This window comes from Mesitornis unicolor, unplaced genomic scaffold (genome assembly GCF_000695765.1).
Source record: "Mesitornis unicolor isolate BGI_N332 unplaced genomic scaffold, ASM69576v1 scaffold9795, whole genome shotgun sequence".
Classification (NCBI taxonomy): domain Eukaryota; kingdom Metazoa; phylum Chordata; class Aves; order Mesitornithiformes; family Mesitornithidae; genus Mesitornis; species Mesitornis unicolor.
This window is the reverse complement of record NW_010186161.1, coordinates 11,945-18,205: the sequence shown is the minus strand read 5'-3', so window position 1 is coordinate 18,205 and position 6,261 is coordinate 11,945.

The window sequence follows — 6,261 nt, the reverse complement described above, 5'->3', positions numbered from 1 at the left end:
GAAGAGGAGTGCTGGTAGGAGAAATCCTCCCTTGGGGGATGCCCTATTTCCCAAGCTGCTGAAAAATCCAATTGAAGCTTTAGCTGAGGAGGATCAGTTCCGGGCTGCGAACACGCAGCTGTTTTACTGTGTTATTAACTCTCTCTTTTGCCTTCCCCTTGACGTCCCGTGGTACACAGCGTGGTGCGCAGGACAGCTCGCCTGGTCTTGCTCGCACACAGCCTTGACTTTGTCACACCAGGCTCTGCTAAATCAGCGCCTGGCACTCGTTCTCAGGACTGCTCTGGCTTGGGCCAAGGGCATCTCATGCCTCTATGCAAAAGGTGGTGCTTTTTCAGGTTTTGGCTTACAAATAATGCAGCCCTTTCAAACTCACCTTTCCCCTCTCACGTATTCATGACAGAAGTAGGATTTTAAATATTTCATACCATTCTTCTTTCTTCTTCCTTTTTGCCAGATGCCTTGAAACATTGTCAGATTACGATCTGGATGGGAGTTTTCAGGATCGATTTCCTTTCCTTCTTGATTGCACGGTGTAGGTTTGCAACGAGGGTGGTGTTTTTCCTTTTTTCCTTTGTTTTTCTTTTTTCCAGTCGTACAGAACAGATGCATTCAGTTTACACGGAGAAAGATTGACGATGATTAGAGCTAACCCAGGACGGCAGGATTGGACCCCCACAGTGAAAGCTAGAAAAGTGATTGCAAAAGTCTTCTGTTTCTCCTTTATTAATTACACAGGAAGTTTCCACCGAAGGCTCATGTGGCACAACTGGCCTATGTAATAAGTAGCAGGGCCTGTAATTACAGTCTGTCTTCTGATCCTATCTGGGCGCTGACTTTCTAGGCACTGCCGTGCTATTTACATCTGTCTCTCTTAAATTTTTGATTGGTCGCTAAGGGAAGAGGAGCATGAGCCGAGCGCCCCGGGGAGATGCAGTGAGCCTAAATGAGGGAGTCGTCCTCCTCAGGTATCTGCTGGATTTGGGACACGGAGCAAGCAGAGAGGGGATTTTAACAGCAAAGAGAGCAGGCTGCGTGCCAACCGAGTGTCTATCGTGATCTTGGAGTCTTTGTAGGACTGGAAATCTGAAACTTGTACAGGTCTCACCTAGCGCGCTATCCTGTGAGGGAGTTTTTGTAACAGCATTTCTTTTCTACGGGATTTGACCTTTCTTTTCCATAAGTTTCAAGGTTTGTGGTTGCAAAGAGATGCTTCCACATACGGCATGAGGAGGGAGATGGCTTTTAGCATCGTGCGGAGAAGCTGGGCTACAAATCCTGGTGTCGATGTAAAGCAAGAGTAACTTGAGCGGAAGGGGGAAGGCAGTGATTTGCTCTGAGCAGCGTGCTGGGGTGTCAGCCCAGAGACCTGGAAATGGGTAAATGGGCTCCTTGTTCAAGTGCTGGGTGCTGGTGATGCTGGCAGAAATCTCTTATCCCTGGAAACATGCACTAAAATTAGGGTAAAACTACTACAGAATGGTGGCCCCCAGTCCTGTTCTCCAAGGCGTGCTCCCAGTGCTGTGTTGGAGCAAGAGGAACGAAAGCCACTGCGCAAGTACTCTATGCAAGAGAATATTAACAATCCACTACGATACTTTTAGTGCCCATTAAACCGTTATGTAAATTGTCCCTTTTCTGCAGCTTGCGCTGTTATTTAATGATTTTTGGTCTGACTTCTGGTTAAAAAAAAAGCTCAACTATTTTTTTTTGGGTTTTTTTCTGTCTCTACTTCTAAGAAAGTTGATGCTTTAGAGGAAAAAAAACCCTTACTTTCAAACATGGGCTTTTCAGGCTTCAAAATTAATAATTTCTACACCTGACCCAGTTCCTGCAGCTGCCAAAAAAGAAAAGAGAAAGCTATTTAAATTTCTCATAGAACCATTTATCTCTTAAAATATGCCAAGGCAATTTGAGGTGGGGGTGGAGACTCAGCTATTTATCTCAGCAGCTTGATTTTTCTCTTTATGTTTCTAACTGTCAGAGGGAAGAAAACCCGGTAGGAAGCTATTCTTGGGTTATTATTGATGTATTGTGTTGCCATTATGCAGGATGTCTGCTTTGCTATATACGGAAGGACATTAATAATAGCCATCTGCCCTGCCCCCACCCTCGGTTCCTCTTTGGGAAGATGGGGTTTAAACTGGAGCATCTGCCACGTTCAGATCGCTGCGCCCTCCTCCTCTTCCCCCAATTCATTCCCAAACTGGTTCATTTTGGGAACAGGGCTAAGGGAATGAGGAGATGGGTTATATTTGCCATTCTTCTGCCTGCTTGTGTGGTTGCTCCAGGCAAGTCATTTCCCTACCCTGTACCTGTCTACTCCCTTCCTTCCCATGCATTGCTCCTCCTTTCATTTTAAGTTCATCAGTGCAAAAAAATAACCCTTTCTCGCTCTTTTTCTGGCAGAGCAGGCTCAGCAACAGACCTCTGGTTTGTTATTACCCAGCATCTCATGGCCAGAAACGTTGGCTTCTTCGTTATTTCCCATCAGTAGGAAAATTACATTCCAGTTCCAAATCGTCCTAGCCCAGGTTTAAAACATTGTTATGAAACTTTAAAGGGTCCGTCCGCTTGTTGAAAGACTCGGATGCTTGTTTTATTTTTGGAAGTGGAGCGTCCTGTGAACAGGAATAGTTTGATGTTTAAAAAATAGCCCCACTTCAGCGTTCCCCTGAAGCGCGGGAAGTCCCGTCCCTGCGGGTCCTGCCAGCATTGCCGACATGAGTAGGAAAAAACTGCCCGGCCCCTTCTCATCTGTGAGGAGAGAGAGGTGAAAACAATAAACATGGCAAGAAATAAAGGGCATGATTGCTTTATTTGTAATTTTTTTTAATGCCCAAGTTCTACATCCTGTGCTAACTTTGTTCTGTAGCAGCTTTGCTTCTTCGGCAACTCCGATGGTCGGGACCGTGGGTTTCTCGTGGTGTCCTTATTTTTACTCATCGCTGGTTGTGTCCTAGTCCTGCTCTGGTCCCTGTGGTACGGAGCCGTTTTGGTTTGTGCACTGAATGAAATGAAAGTTGGGAGCTCTGTCTAGAACAGCTTACCTGGAGTTTAGCACCAGAAAATGCAATCAGAACATTTTCCAGTTCTGATAGAGGGAGATTTTCCAAAAATGAATTCGAGATGGGATGAATGCCTTAATTTGGGAAAGTACTCAGATCTCCAGATGAAAGGGAGATGGCCATTCAGTGTAGTTTGTCATTACTTTTTATTCCTTGGTGGTGGCCAAGGAGAAAAACGCCCCCTTTGGAGCATTCCCTAAACTAAACCCAGAGCCCAGTGCCTCCTCTGCAAACATTGGCTCCATCTCCAGCATGGGAGGGAGGAAGGCAGCGAGGTCTGCCTCGTCCTCTCCATAGACGGTGGTGGCTCTGTGTCCAGCCTAGGGCTTGACCCTGCCTTCCTGGTGCAGGTATTTTGGCAGAAACAGGAGATTTCTCTCTGCTGTTTGCTATGGGGTTGTGTGCAATGATGAGGATTCACAGGGAGGGAGGAGAAGATCCCGTTCCAGTTGGGCTGTCTTTGTGCTAATGCTTCATTCGGGGCTGTGTGAGACAAGAGGACTTTGCACTGAAATGCACAGCCGCAGGTTGTGGTTTGCGTTTCAGCTGCGTTCAGAAGGCACCCGTTGAAAATACAGAACTGGGGCACTTTTTTACATCTGCCAGTGCTTTACTGACTGCTCTGTATGTGTTGGAAACCCCTTCCCATTTGGCAAGTGGACATTTTCTGCCTTGTCCCCTGAGCCTGATCTAGTTCATTGCTTTACCCATCTGAAAAGCAGTATTTCTCATGTGCCTGATGCTTAAGTAGCTGAGCACCTACCAAGCAGACCAAGCAGCAAGGTGAGGAGTAGGCTACTGAAGGAGCTGCCTTTACAAAAAGTGCATTCTGCTTTCTTCACTATGTGCCTTTGCAGAGACCTGTGGTGCTCCTCCATGGACAGCACAGAAATAGCCCTGGTGCCGAGCAGGGATGGGGGCAGTGAAAATGATGCAGAGCAGAAGGAAAAGGTTAATTTTGAGCATCTGTTCTCCACTGGGTTGAGCAAAGCAATGGCTTTTGGCATCTTGCTTAACACACCTCGTTGTCTGGTAGGCAATGTATTTGGATATTTGGGTATATCTCCTCAAACATCTCTACCTTATCAGAACTCCAGAGTCATTCATATCTGGAGATTTTGTTCACTTATTATCATATCTAATAAAGTTCTCCATTATTCATTTTTTGTATAATATTAGAAGAGAAAATTTGAAGGTGAACCAAAGGCTGGGTGTTTGCTTGGTGCTACTGTGCTAAAAAGGTTGATGTGCTCTCACTTTCAATCCCCAAAATCATGTTTTAGGAAGCTGTTTTCCCTGCTGTGGTCAAAGAGGGAATGCAGGGTTTATTGGAAATGCAGCGAAGGAAAAGGTTGGATGTTTCGATGCTCGATATTGCACCACCGTGACCTCCTCTGCTGTCCTTGGGAGAGTGAGGACTGAGTGTCCGTAGAGGTATGGGCAGAGCTAAGTTATTCTTGGACTTTCTCATCATCTTGCTGGACAGCAGTACCAGAACAAGCAGCAGAGGTTTGTTGTGTTTCAGAGCCCAATCTCTCCCCCTGGCTTTACCTGTGGGCTCATCCAAGGGGATCTGAACCACAGGTGGGTCACTCCAGAAGGCTTCCTCTTGCCTAAGCCCCATGACGAACCATTCGGGGCTGGGAGGTCTGCTTAGCTCTTCCAAACTGCAAGGAGTGAGTGCCCCCAGGATTTATTGATCCTATGTAGCTGCTATGCTTTGTCCTGTCCCTGCAGCTGCAGACGTGTCTGCTCTGGCGTGGTGTTCACTGGATGTGCAGTAATTCGCGGCGGAGGACCAGGCCAGGTTAGAGGTGGCATCTCAGCTGTTGGTGTAGTCCTTGAGATAGAGAAGGTTTGGGGTTGTTTCCCTTGTTGCATCTGGGAGTGTGACCGGCCACACTCCTTGTCCTGTGCCAGGGACTTGGTGGCATGGGAAGCATCTTCCTCTTCAATGTGAACCGCTAGCCTAGGTCTCTGGGTAAGAGAGGGGCACAAGGAGGCCCTCCCTGTGCGAGGGGTGCCTTCTGCTGCACACCCCGTGCCCGCAGATCCTAATGAAGTAACATTACTTGAGCTTTTAGGGCTGGTCTCCTCTCTGTCAGAGCTTGGGGGTACTGGAGTTTCACCCCTTGCAGAGCACAAGCCCTGCCCAAGTCTGGGAGGGGCCCGCTCCTGCCGCCATTGGAGTTCTCCCAAATCCCGCGAGTTGCTGAGCGCACCTCCTGCGAGCCTCCATAGCCTCCCTCCTCGCTGCACCCAGCAGGCCACCCACCCCTTCACTCAGGGCGCTCAGGAAATGCAATCAGCACCTTGCAGGATCGGTCCGCTAGGTAATATATGAAGTTTTTTTTCTCTGGTAACTTGTGTGCATGAATTGAAACCCATTTTATTCCAGTTTGTTCTGAGGACAGATGTGGCATATACACATTTTCTATATTTATAAATATATATAGAGATATATATTTTGTTCTCAGCTAGTTACCTCTTCTAAACTGCAATTTTCAGAGCAACCGGCATATATTTTTTATTCAACACGTAAAATGACTTTTTACAACAAGAGAATGAAAGCTGTTTTAAGCATGTGTTTTCTGTATTTTTATTACGCATTATCCAATTATATTGAGATGTATTTTCTCTTTGCTCTGCTCTTTCGGTTGTTATCCTTTTTATCAGTTATGCTTTTCTAATGTTTTGTAAGGGAAAATAAATATGCAAAATCGCCAGATGCCTTTTTTCTTTGCAGAAGAAGTATCACAAATGCTTTTTTATTACATTTTACCAATCCAATAAACTCCTTATAAATTTCATTTTTGTTTGCTAGCGTGTGAAATTATTTTTTCAAGTCGAATGGTATTTACTTTCTCTCAACTTCCACCCACAATTATGCTTCGTATCCTCAGTCTCTCTCTTTTGGGTTCAAAATGTCACTGTTTGGCTCCTCGACATAGTTAATTCAAGAGGCTCTTGCACTGATGGGTGAAGCAGGGATGCTGGAGGGACACCATTCAAACTATTTTGGAGATGGAAGAACCAAGCGTGGTTTGCAAAGCCCATCTCTTCTAGGAATGTGTTTGCAGGCTGTCATTGCAGTAAATCATCAGGATCATTCCAGGTCCAGTCCAGTCTGCTTCAGATACGCCACTGGTCACCGCACGGCCTGGCCTTCACCGCTCCGGACATGGCACCAAAC